Source organism: Ahaetulla prasina, chromosome 17, assembly GCF_028640845.1.
Source record: "Ahaetulla prasina isolate Xishuangbanna chromosome 17, ASM2864084v1, whole genome shotgun sequence".
Lineage (NCBI taxonomy): Eukaryota > Metazoa > Chordata > Lepidosauria > Squamata > Colubridae > Ahaetulla > Ahaetulla prasina.
Window position 1 is genome coordinate 11062355 of NC_080555.1, and position 14238 is coordinate 11076592.

Genomic DNA, 14238 nt, shown 5'->3' on the forward strand with positions numbered 1-14238 from the left:
CTTTTACCAGCGTGAGCTAAACCGACCTGCATGCCTACCGTCCCTGTCCTAATATTCCTTTTCTACTAACTCTTTTCATGTATCCAAATTATGTTTATACTTTTACCTGTTATGCTATATATGATTGACAAGACTAAATAAATAAAACTAAATAAATATGTGGTTTTTGTTTGGCCCCCTCCTGGAACATGCTTACCTGTGCGTAGATAATTGAACAGCGATTAGCTCAATCCTTTTTTTTTTTCCATTTTGGATTTCCATAATACTGCAATTGTAAGTGAAACCGCACAGAGAAATTGAAATATAATTGAGCGACCCCAGCTGCCGCCGTTTGTTTTGGTGTAATGTGAATACTGCCATATTTTTGCTTATTCAGAAAAGCGTGGTAATGTAATATGAGCACGATCATAACCTTCGTCTGCAGCAGGGCAGCCTGGGACTGCGTGAATTCGCAGAGGGTTTTCGCATTTGCTTCGGAATGTACCCAAAATATTCACGAAACGAACAAATCCATCTATACGCTACGTGCCTGTTTGATTGTTTGTAACCCTTCATTGGGTGAAGCTGCATGTTAGAGGAACAGTTTTGGAATTAACATGCGTCAGATGGGCTGGCTTGCAGAATGCATCCAAAATTGGGAACCAACCGTGACCCCTGTAGGATTGAGATTTGGCAACGTTGTGGTGCTGCGTTGCTACAGCCAGATAGGGTCACGTGATCCCCGTTTCCAATGCGCTCTGCCAGCTTTCTTTTAAGGAATAGCGATAGCCATAGCACTTAGACTTATCTACCGCTTCACTGTGCTTTTACAGGCCCCTCTAAGCGGTTTACAGAGTCAGCCTCTTGCCCTCCAACAATCTGGGTTCTCATTTTACCCACCTCGGAAGGATGGAAGGCTGAGTCGACCTTGAGCCGGTCAGGATCGAACTGCTGGCTATGGGCAGAGTTAGCCTACAATACTACTTCATTCTGATAACTAGGGAGGGAGGGAAAGGAAGAAGAAGGAAGGAAGGAAGGAAGGAAGGGCAATAGATTTATATTTATTTATTTATTTATTTATTTATTTATTTATTTTTATTTATTGATCAAATTTATATACCGCCCTATCTCCCGAAGGACTCAGGGCGGTGTACAGGCATTTAAAAACACATAAATACACTATAAAAAACAGTTAAAAAACTTATTCTAAGAGGCCCGTTAATTTAGAATTAAAAATAGAATAAAACCCAATTTAAAACCAGTAATTTAAAATCTAGCTCAGTCCTGCACAATTAAATAAATATGTTTTAAGCCCGCGGCGGAAGGTCCGGAGGTCCAGCTGGCGAAGTCCGGGGTAGTTCATTCCAGAGGGTGGGGCCCCACAGAAGGCCCTTCCTGGGCGTCGCCAGGCGACATTGCAGCGCTGGCGGCACCCTGAGAGACCCTCTCTGTGAGGCGCGGGTCGGTGAGAGATATTCGATAGCAGTAGGCGGTCCCGTAAGTAACCCGGCCCAATGCCATGGGCGCTTTAAAGGTGGTCACCAAAACCTTGAAGCGCACCCGAAAGCCACAGGTAGCCAGTGCAGTCTGCGCGGGATGGGTGTTATCACGGGAGCCACGAGGGCTCCAGCTATCACCAGCGCAGCCGCATTCTGGACTAACTGCAGCCTCGGATGCCCTTCAAGGGAGCCCCATGTAGAGAGCATTGCAGTAATCCAGGCGAGGCGTCACGAGTGCGTGGTGACCGTGCATAGGGCATCCCGGTCCAGAAAGGCGCAACTGGCGTACCAGGCGAACCTGGTGAGCGCTCTCCTGGAGCGGCCGTCAAATGGTCTTCTAGAGACAGCCGTTCATCCAGGAGGGCGCCTAAGTTGCGGACCCTTTCCATCGGGGCCAATGACTCGCCACCGATGGTCAGCAGCGGTTAGCTGACTGTGCGGGATGCGGCATCCACAGCCACTCTGTCTTGGAGGATTGAGCTTGAGCCTATTTCTCCCCATCCAGACCCGTCGGCCTCCAGGCACCGGGACAGCACTTGAGCTTCGTTGGGGTGGTCCGGTGTGAAAAAGTACAGCTGGGTGTCATCCGCATACAGCTGGTACTTCACACGAAACCACTGATGATCTCACCCAGCGGCTTCATGTAGATGTTAAACAGAAGGCGAGAGGATCGACCCCTGCGGCACCCCACAAGTGAGGCGCCTCGGGGCCGACCTCTGTCCCCCCGTCAACACCGACTGCGACCGGTCGGAGAGATAGGAGGAGAACCACCGATAAACGGTGCCTCCCACTCCCAATCCCTCCAACCGGCGCAGCAGGATACCATGGTCGATGGTATCGAAAGCCGCTGAGAGGTCTAATAGGACCAGGGCAGAGGAACAACCCCTATCCCTGGCCCTCCAGAGATCATCCACCAACGCGACCAAAGCCGTCTCCGTGCTGTAACCGGGCCGAAAACCGGACTGGAACGGGTCTAGATAGACAGTTTCATATTTTTATATCCCACTTCACAGTGTTTTACAGCCCCCTCTAAGCGGTTTACAGAGTCAGCCTCTTGCCCCCCAACCATCTGGGTCCTCATTTTACCCACCTCAGAAGGACGGAAGGCTGAGTTGACCTTGAGCCGGTCAGGATCAAACTGCTGGAAGTGGGCAGAGTTAGCCTACAATACTACATTCTGATAACTAGGGAGGGAAGGAAAGGAAGGAAGGAAGGAAGGAAGGAAGGAAGGAAGGAAGGAAGGAAGGAAGGAAGGAAGGAAGGAAGGAAGGAAGGGCAATAGACTTACATCCCGCTTCACAGTGTTTTACAGCCCCCTCTAAGCGGTTTACAGAGTCAGCCTCTTGCCCCCCAACCATCTGAGTCCTCATTTTACCCACCTCGGAAGGACGGAAGGCTGAGTCAGCCTTGAGCCTGGTGAGATTTGAACTGCCAAATTGCAGGCAACTGGCAGCCAGCAGGACGAACCTGCAGTACCGCACTCTAACCACTGCGCCACCACAGCTTAGGGAAATCAACGGGGAAGTCAAGAGCCACTCCTGCTTGTTTGCCTGCCATTTTTTCCCCTCAGTTTATATCTCTGGAAATATCTCTGAAACGATAACCCAACAAGTCACAGTTTGTCTAATCCTGGGAATAAAATCTTTTCCAAATCTATCGCTGATCAATGTTTGGCTTTGGGGCTAATGGAGATTCTCAGTCCTCCAGGTCACGATTGTCCCAAAGTGCATTTTTTTCAAGAGGCAACTGGACCTCCTGGTTTTTCTTTTCTTGGGACCATGGTAGTCTCCAAATTGTAGTTTGGCCAGAGCTTATTAAACGTCACAATTCTGAGGCTCACTTTAAAGCAATTACATGGATTTGGGTCTGTGGATGAAACCTTGATTTTTGTTGTGGTTCAGGCTGGTCACATAGGAAACTATTTATCGAACATGCAGATCTTCCTTTATATTTTGTCAACCTAGCCTTTTTCCTGCAGGAAAAACCATGGCTACCAACCTGCCTTCCATGGAGGACCTGTATACTGCACAAGTCGAAAAGAGGGCTGGGAAAATATCTACAGACCCCTCGCATCCTGGACATAAACTGTTTCAACTCCTACCCTCAAAAGGACGGTATAGAGCAGGGGTCTCCAATCTTGGAAACTTTAAGACTTGTGGACTTCAACTCCCAGAATTCCTCAGCCAGCTTTGCTGGATGGGGAATTCTGGGAGTTGAAGTCCACAAGTCTTAAAGTTGCCAAGGTTGGAGACCCCTGGTATAGAGCACTGCACACCAGAACAACTAGACATGAAAACAGTTGCTTCCCAAATGCCATCACTCTGCTAAACAAATATTTCCCTCCACACTGTCAAACTATTCACTAAATCTGCACTATTAATCTTCTCATTGTTCTCATCACCCATCTCCTCCCACTTATGACCGCATGACTGTAAATTTGTGGCTTGTATCCTTACGATTTATATTGATATTGTTTCCTGATTGCTTATTTGTACCCTATGACTAGTTGCTCCCATGTAACACCACTCCTGCGCAGTCTGCACTGGCTTCCTGTGGTCTTCCGGGTGCGCTTTAAGATTTTGGTCACCACCTTTAAAGCGCTCCATGGCTTAGGACCCGGGTACTTACGAGACCGTCTGCTGTTACCGTTCGCCTCCCACCGACCCGTACGCTCTCACAGAGAGGGCCTTCTCAGGGTGCCGTCCGCCAAACAATGTCGGCTGGCGGCCCCCAGGGGCAGGGCCTTCTCTGTGGGAGCTCCCACGCTCTGGAATGAGCTTCCCCCTGGTTTACGTCAAGTACCTGATCTTCGGACCTTTCGCCGTGAGCTGAAAACGCACTTATTTATTCAAGCGGGACTGGCCTAAAATTTTATTGGGTTAAAATTTTATTGGGTTATTTATATTTTAATATTTTAATTCGTTTTAAATCTGGCCATTTTATAGTATGCTTGTTTTAATTTCTTTTAATATTGATATTGTGATTTTTTACTTGGCTGTACACCGCCCTGAGTCCTTCGGGAGAAGGGCGGTATAAAAATTGAATAAAATAAATAAATAAAATAAATATGACTATCAATAAGTGTTGTACCTTATGATTCTTGATAAACATATCTTTTCTTTTGAGAGCATATGCACCAAAGACAAATTCCTTGGATGTCCAATCACACTTGGCCAATAAAAAAATTCTATTCTATTCTATTCTATTCTATTCTATTCTATTCTATTCTATTCTATTCTATTATCATTAAGTGTTGTATCTTATGATTCTTGATGAACGTATCTTTTCTTTTATGTACACTGAGAGCGTATACACCAAAGACAAATTCCTTGTGTTTCCAATCACACTTGGCCAATAAAGAATTCTCTCCTCTCCCCTCCTCTCCTCTCCTCTCCTCTTCTCTTCTCTTCTCTATTTTATCCTTAGGATCCCTTCTGACTCCACAATTCCGTGAGAGTTGACTGAACTATCCCCCCTCTGCCATCTGGCAAAAACTGGCCTTGGAAAATAACAGTTTAAAATGCTGTAATTCAGAGCAAGTTGAAATATACAGATTTGCCAGCAAGATGCAATTCAGCGGTTAGCAAAACAAGGTTTTTCTCTTAGACAGGAAAAAGCCAAATGCACAGGTATAGAATAGGTGGTACCTGGCCACAGGTGGTCTTCAGCTGGTTCCAACCGGTTTGCCTGAACCGGTAGCGGAAATCACAGGTGGGCCTGCCCCCCACCTCTACCCCCCCGCCTTGGCTCTATGCCATCCTATTAAGGTACGTTTTTGATGCCGGGTGCATGCGCGAAAGGCAGGCGGCGTGTACGAACCGCGTGCACGGAAGCACACATGAAGCAAGTGTGCATGTGCGGGGCAAACTGGTAGTAACATAATGTGAAAGCCACTGCTGTAAACCTGGCTCAATAGCAGTAACTATGAGAGGGATGTAGGAGTCCTAATGGACAACCACTTAAGTAGGAGCCAGGCGTGTGCCACGGCTGCCAAAAAAGCTAATGCAGTCCTAGGCAGCCTCCACAGAGGGATTGTCCGATCTGCCATCTTTTAGCTTTTGCGCTTTGTGGGCATCCTGCCATAAAATGCGGGGTGTGTTTTTTTTTTGTCAAAGAAATGTGGAGTTAGCAAAGAGAAGTATGGGAATGGGAAGACAAGACGAAGGCAGTGGAGAGGCAGCCTGGATATCAGGAACGGATCCAACCAGCCTCCCAAGAGACCTGGGAACGGAATGCAGAATTATTTTAAAGGGGCTTTTTTTTTTTTTTTCAAGAGGCAACTGGACTTTCTGGTTTTTCTTCGAAGACGTTTCGCTTCTCCTCCAAGAAGCTTCTTCGGCTCTGACTGAAGGACAATTAATCAATGAGAAGAGCCGAAGAAGCTTCTTGGACCATTTGTCTGAAATGGTATATAGTGTCTCCTGCTTGAGCAGAGGGTTGGACTAGAAGACCTCCAAGGTCCCTTCCAGATTATTCTGTTCTGTGCTGTGCTGTGCTGTTCTACCTATAGTCTATTCCAGTGATTCCCAAACTGTGAGCCGCGGCTCCCCAGGGAGCCGCGCTATCGTCATGGGGGCGCCGCGGAATATCTGCGCCCGCTGGGTCCGGCGCTGATGCGCCATTTCTGGGGCATCTGGTGCGCATGCGCAGTTGCAAGTCGGATTTCCGGGGAGCCGCGGGCGCGTCTGGTGCGCATGCGCAGTTGCAGGTCGGATTTCCGGGGGAGCCGCGGGCGAAAAAGATTGGGAATCTCTGGTCTATTCTATTCTATTCTATTCTATTCTATTCTATTCTATTCTATTCTATTCTATTCTATTCTATTCTCTCTCATTCTATTCTATTCTAGTCTAGTCTAGTCTAATCAAAATTCCTATTCTATTCTATTCTATTCTATTCTATTCTCTCTCATTCTATTCTATTCTATTCTATTCTATTCTCTCTCATTCTAGTCTAGTCTAGTCTAGTCTACCAAAATTCTATTCTATTCTATTCTATTCTATTCTATTCTATTCTATTCTATTCTATTCTATTCTATTCTATTCTAGTCCTAGTCCTATTCCATTCCATTCCATTCCATTCCATTCTTTTCTTTATTCTTCTCTTCTCTTCTCTTCTCTTCTCTTCTCTCTTTTTACTATTCTATTCTAATCTATTATATTATTCTATTCTATTCTATTCCTATTCCATTCCCCCTAGGTTGTAGGTTTTGCATGATGGGTGAACCTAGAGAAACTCTTGGGAAACTGAGCAAGCTTTGGGGGACATTAATTCTTTATCAGGTTTGCAGGAAGGCAATTAAAAAAAACAAAAACCTCTCCATATTTAGGAATGAAAACAGCAGTGGTGTATTTTTTTTTTAACAGCGTTAGACCCAGATAAAGAAGACAAGTTAAATACCGTGTTCCTTGTACTTGTACTTTTGAATGGCAACTGCCAGGATTTTGTGACAAAGAGGCGATGGCTGACCTAGATTTTTTTTTTTTTCTAAAAAAAAAGCATTTCGCTAAGATCTCTGTCCATCCGCAAGAAAAACTCAGCAATTCTCAGAAGGAGAGAGAAGAGAAATAAAGAGAAAGTTTGCAGTCTGAGCGCATTCATTTGCTTACTGATTAATTTGTCATTTGGGGAAGCTGCAAAATAAAACACACCCTGGTGAGACTCTGGAAGGAATGGAGAGAAGAGCAACCAGGATGATTCGGGGACTGGATCATACGATGAACAGTTGCAGGAATTGGGCAGTGGTGGTTTTCAAGTTTTTTTACTACCGGTTCTGTGGGTGTGGCTTGGTGGGCGTGCCAGAGGAAGGTTACTGCAAAATCCCCATTTCCTCCCTGGGACTCGGGAGGCAGAGAATAGATGGGGGGGCAGGGCCAGTCAGAATTTTTACTACCGGTTCTCCGAACTACTCAGAATTTCTGCTACCGGAACTGGTCAGAACCTCCTGAAACCCACCTCTGGAATTGGGGTTGTCTAATCTAGTGAAAAGAAGGACTAGGGGAGACATGACAGCAGTCTTCCAATTTTTTTTTTTTTTAAAAGTTTTATTTTTACATTCATATCCAACAACTCATCCAATGTACAGTCATATACAATTAGTTTCGCTTGCCCAGTCACCACCCCCTCCTTTTAACTCTCTTCCCCCTTCTACCTTCTTCTACTTTCCATACCTTCCTCCCCTTCTCTTATCTGCATCCTCTCCTCCCTCCACCCTATACCTTCCTTCTTCCTCTTCTCCCTCTTCTACCCCTCTTCTCCTCTTTCCTACCTCCTACTCTCTCCTCCTTTCTCCCTCCCCACCATTCTAAAATGGTAGCTGGGCAGACCCGACCCTACATTAATTATCTACACACAAGAAAAATATATTTTAGAATGGAAAATGTGGATTGATTATATTCAAAATAAGTATCAGATAAAAAAAATATCGAATAGCATATGAGTAAATTTAGGAAATATTTTGTATTAGATATATTTTTGAAGGAGAGGGGAATTGAGAGTGTGATTATGTGTGGAGTGACTAGAGATTATAATTTAAGATTTATTTTGGATTATGATTGTTAGTTTTGATACCCTGCATTTTGTTCTGGGAAGTCGGGGTGGGTGGGTGGGGGGTAAGGGGGAGGGGAACTGGGGGGGTGTTTGAGGGTAGAGGATGGAGTGATGGTTAATGTACAGGGATTATTGAAGATGTATAAATATAATTAAGCAGTCTTCCAATATTTGAGGGGCTGCCACAGAGAGGAGGAAGGGGGTCAAGCTATTCTTCAAAGCACCTGAAAGCAGGACAAGAAGCAACGGATGGCAACTAATCAAGGAGTGAAGCAACCAAGAACTAAAGAGAAATTTTCTGACAGCGAGAACAATTAATCAATGGAACAGAAGTTGCCTCCAGAAGTTGTGGGAGTTCCATCCCTCAAGGTTTTCAAAAAGAGATTAGAGAACCATTTGACTGGGATGATATAAGGCTCCTGCCTTGAGCAGGGGGTTGGACTGGACGACCTCTGAGGTCCCTTCCAGTCCTATGATTCCTTCTTCGAGAACCCAGCTGCTGTGGCCTAGAGGTGGAGCTCTTGCCTCACCATCAGGAGGTTGTGAGTTCGATCCTAGGTAGAGGCAGATGTAGGGTCTCCTGCTTGGGCAAGGGGTTGGACTAGATGACCTGCACGGTCCCTTCCAATTCTAGTTAAATCTGTAAATCTGAATCGTGACGGCAGGACAAGAAGTAGCGGGTGGAAGAGCATTAAAGACAGAAGCCATCTAAAATTAAGCAGAAACTGGAACGGTTTGCCTTTAGACTTTGTGGGGGCTTCATCACTGGAGGTTTTTTAAGAAAAGTCTAAACAGCCACCTGTCTGAAATGATATAGAGTTTCCTGCTTGTGCACGGAGTTGGACTAGAATAGAGGTCTCCAACCTGGGCCACTTTAAGACTTGTGGATTTGGGAGTTGAAATCCAGAAGTCTTAAAAGTGGCCAAGGTTGGAGACCTCTGGACTTAAAGACCTTCAAGGTCCCTTCCAACTCTCCGATTCTGATTCTAACTCAGCAAATACGCTGAGTTCAACATAACACCAGAGTTTGACTCACAGAATCATTTATTACAATGTCCTTCTTATCGAAGACTACTTCAGCTTCAATTGCAACAATACACGAGCACACAATAGATTTAAACCTAACGTGAACCGCTCCAATCTTGATTGCAGAAAATATGATTTCAGTAACAGAGTTGTTAATACTTGGAATACACTAGAGAAGGATTATAATTGTGTTAGACTTTAAAAATTTAATGTATGAATGTTAGCTTTTTGAACTATACGTTGTGTTTGCTCCGGGAAGTCTGGGGGGAGGGGGGTTTTAGAGGGGGGGGAGAAAAAATTATTTGTTTTTGTAAAACTTTTTAAATAAAAATAAAAATACTTGGAATACACTATCTGACTCTGTGATCTCTTCCCAAAATCCCCAAAACTTTAACCAAAAACTATCTACTGTTGACCTCACACCATTCCTAAGAGGTCTGTAAGGGCCGTGCATAAGAGCACAAGCATGCCTACCGTTCCTGTCCTATTGTTTGCTTTCATTATATCCAATTAATATAGTTATTAAGTACTCATACTTATATATATGCTTATATATTGTTTAGTTATTTCATGCTTATGCTTATATATACTGTGTGACAAAATAAACAAATAAAATAAAATAAAAAATAAACACCAGAGTTGGTATTCAGGCGGTCCAGACCGGTTTGCCCGAACCGGTAGCAGAAATCGCACATTGGCCAGTCCTCCCCATCCCACCCCTCAGCTGCCACCCCCACCCCAGCTCTATGGCATCCTATTTAGACATGTTTTTGAGGCTGGGCACATAGGCGGAAGGCACACACGTGAGCCAAGCGCATGTGCGGAAGGCAGTTATTATTATTATTATTATTATTATTATTATTATTATTATTATTATTATTATTATTATTTATTAGATTTCTATACCGCCCTTCTCCCGAAGGACTCAGGGCGGTGTACAGCCAGAATAAAAACCCAAACAATACAATATACAATTAAAACAAAATTAAAAAACATATTATACAATTGGCCGAAAACTTTAAAACATTTAAAATTCTAAAAACCCATTAAAATTCATATAAAATTTAGAAATATAAAATATAAATTTAAAAATACAACAAAATTTAAACCAGCCCCGCGCGAGTAAATAAATACGTTTTCAATTCGCGGCGAAAAGTCCGAAGGTCAGATATTTGGCGTAAACCAGGGGGAAGTTCGTTCCAGAGGGTGGGAGCCCCCACAGAGAAGGATCTTCCCCTGGGGGCCGCCAGCTGACATTGTTTGGCGGATGGCACCCTGAGAAGTCCCTCTCTGTGTGAGCGTACGGGTCGGTGGGAGGCATGAGGTAACAGTAGGCGGTCCCGTAAGTACCCAGGCCCTAAGCCATGGAGCGCTTTAAAGGTAGTAACCAAAACCTTAAAGTGCACCTGAGAGACCACAGGCAGCCAGTGCAGTCTGCGCAGGAGTGGTGTTATATGGGAGCTACATGGAGCTCCCTCTATCACCCGCGCAGCTGCATTCTGGACTAACTGAAGCCTCAGAGTGCACTTCAAGGGGAGCCCCGTGTAGAGAGCATTGCAATAATCCAAGCGAGAGGTGACAAGAGCATGAGTGACTGTGCATAAGGCATCCCGATCAAGGAAGGGGCGCAACTGGCGAACCAGGCGAACCTGGTAAAAAGCCCTCCTGGAGACGGCCGTCAAATGATCTTCAAACGACAGCCGTTCATCCAGGAGAACACCCAAGTTGCGCACCCTTTCCTTTGGGGCCAATAACTCGCCTCCAACAGTCAGCCGCGGCTGCAGCTGACTGAATCGGGGTGCCGGGGTTGCACAAACCGGGTGCACACGCAGCGAACCAGTAGTAACTGCCCTGTTATCTCCCCGTTTGGTGTCATGCCGTGGCCTCCGGATCCAGCTGCGGCAGGGTATCGGCTGAATTGTGCAGCAGTCAGTCCCTCAGCCAACGTGACCAGTGACCCGTGAATGGAAGGGCGGCTCGAGGTTTGCCCTTCGACCAGGAAGTCCTCCTTCACCCCTGCCTTGCCTGGCATCTGCCAGAATTCCATCAGGAGAGAAAACCAGCTGAAGCTGGTTTGATTGGCACCCAAGACGAACCCAGTTTGTTTTGCCATCCAGGACCGAAAAAGGAAACGACCCTCTCCCCCCCCCTCTCTCTCACATACACACCCACCCACACTGGTGTCTCCTCCAAAGTCAACAGTCCAAAAGATATTTTTCGCAAACAAGTTGTTTTGCCAACTCAAGGATCTTTCTGTTCCCTTTTTTCCCCCGTATTTATTTACTGCTCTGATCTCAGCCGAGGCCGATTGGCTTGCATCTCCGCACCTTCGTAAATCAGAGAGAAACAAACAAAATTGCCACCCAAAAAAGAAACAGAATTCCAATAACAGGGACGGACCCCAAACGTATCGCCACCCTGGGAACTCGGCTGGCATTCAGGAGACGCTCCCGTGCCGGCGGGTTTTTTTTTTTAAATCTCTTAACGGATCGGCTGAGCTGCTTAATTGCCATTCGCAAAATAATCTATGGTGGAAACAGGAGCCTGGGATTATACGGCCTGGGAATGAATCCATTTTTGGAGTCTGTGCACTCGTGCCCGATTCATCAATCGAGCTAATAGGCAGGGCTTGTCCAAGAGGCTACATTCTGAAGGAAACTAAAGCCAGATTGACATTAACCAAGCTCAGAAGGCTATGCAAATACAGCTGCCCGTCCAAGTCGCTCAATAATCTGGATAAGCAGATAGGCAGGTGTGTGTGTGTGTGTGTGTGTGGGGCTCGGAGGCCCTCTCATCGCTAAGCCCCAGGTTTTACCTTTTACAGATTCCTTCTGCCGAGAGTAGCTTCCGCGCGGAAAAATAAACGCAGGAGATTTAAAGACAAGATCGTCTCAGACGTGCAATCAAAGTCAACGTGAATCGTTGAAAATAACGCACAATTAAAAGCGTGGGTGGGGGTGGCAAAAGAGATGAGGTTTGGCTACTCGCTGGGGGAATTACAGATTACAGAATAACATGGTTAGAAGGGACCTTGGAGGTCTTCTAGCCCAACCCCCTGCTGAAGGCAGGAGACGCTATACAAGTGATGGCGAACGTGTTCGGCACCGAGTGTCCAAACTTGAATGCGCGCCAGAGCCCCGGAAACTCAAAGACCAGCTGGTCTTCATGTGCACTGGAGCCCTGGAAACTCAGAGACCAGTTGGCTGGTGCGCATGTGCATGCTGGCTGTTGTGGCAATGGAGTAGGACAGCGATGAAGCTGAGGAAGAGCATGGGCCAGTCCTGGAGGCTGGGGAAAGCCCAGATGAGGGCTCTGCGTCAGAGGATGAGATGAGGCCAGGGCCATCGGGGAGTGAGGTGCGGACTCCAGAGCCTCCAGAGGCTGGTAGTAGTGAGGCAGAGGCACAGGAGGAGCCTGTTCCTAATGCATGGGTGAGAAGAGCTGCCAGAAGGCAGGAGCAGCTCAAGCAGAGAGGACAACTCGGAAATAGGGTCAAGGGATGATTGGCCCCTCCCATAAGGCTTAAAAGACCAGCAACTGCATTTGGGCTTTGCCGGAAAACAACGTTGATGGCTTCGTCTTCTTGCATTTATTTTGTATCGGTGTCTTCTGAACGTTTGCCAAGAAAGGCCTTTGGCAATTTGCCTAATTGGACCAAGGTTGGTGATAAGGACTGAGAAATTTGTGTTGGGAGGAATTTGCTTTAATTTAGTTTGGACTACCCTGAGAATGAAATCATTCTCAGCTGCTCAGATAAAGTTTGTTTGTTTTTACACTACCTGCTTGGGCCTGGGTCAGAACATTGGCCAACAGGTCTTCTGGTTTCCAGTGTGCGCATTGCGCACTGGCCAGCTGGTTTTCATGTGCGCCGGAGCCCCGGAATCTGAAGACCAGGTGGCCAGTGCGCCGCTGGTCTTTTGGGTTTCCAGGGCTCCGGCATGCACAAAGATCAGCTGGCCGGCATGCCAGAAAACAAAAAAGCAGCTGGCGACGGTGTGCGTGCCCACAGAGAGGGATCTGTGTGCCATAGGTTTGCCATCACAGTGCTATACTATTTCAGACAAATGGCCATCCAGATTCTTCTTAAAAGCCTCCAGGATTGGAACACCCACGACCTCCGCAGGCAAGTTGTCCCACCGATTTGTCCTCGCTGTCGGGAAATTTCTCCTTGTTTCTAGATTGGATTTCTCTTTAATGACCTTCCACCCGTTGATACAGTTAACAATGGCAAGAAAGGTCATAAAATTGGGCCCGATTCACTTAACGCCACCCAGCTTACCACTTGTGGTCGCGAGTTGAGGACTGCTGTAGGACCGGACCTAAGTCTGCTGCTGCAAACCATCTGGGCTTCTCCATCTCACTCCGGCAGACAATGGCGGGGGTGGAGTGGTGGAATTCTGGGAGTTGAAGTTTACAGATCTTAACCCCTCTCTTGCCTACATTTATTTATTTATATCCCACCTTTATTATTTTTACAAATAACTCAAGGCACTTGAGTTATCAACATGCCTTCCTCCCCCTTTTTTTCTCCACAACAACCTCCCTGTGAGGTTGGCTGGGCTGAGAGAGTGAGTGACTGGCTCAAAGTCACCCAGCTGGCTTTTGTGCCTAAGGTGAGACTAGAACTCACCCAGCGGTGAAATCTACCCGGTTTTATCTGGCTTGCTGAACCAGTAGCGCTAGCAGTGGGAAACTCCGACCACCTGCCGGGATGTCATTACGTCCCTTTTTTAACTCTCTGCGCATGCCCTGAAGAGGCGCACAAGCACATAGCGCGCGTGCATGCGCTCCCATGTGGGAGCACACCAGAATGGGTAGTGTCGTGTCCCACTCCTCCGCTGACGGCCGGGTCAGGGAAATCCGAATCAGGCGTGCCTCTGCAGCTCTGCCAAAGTCCTAGCAAAGTCCTCAGGGCAGGCAGGAGACCAGAAAGTGACTTCAGCAAGATATGTTTAGACTTTGCCTGACTCAGAGAATGCCAGAAAGCAGGTCCTTTATATAGGCCATGGGGTGTGGCTCCATGACTCAGCACTTATCTAGGCCTGCCCCTCTCTTCCTTCTGTTGCCTCCGCCTATCGAGTCTTCTGCCGCGAGGGTCACTCCAGTCTGCAGCTGTTGGCAATTGACCTCCCTCAGGCTCACATGCTGTGGAGGAGGGGGAGGGGTCTAGTTGCTCCGTTTGCCTGGG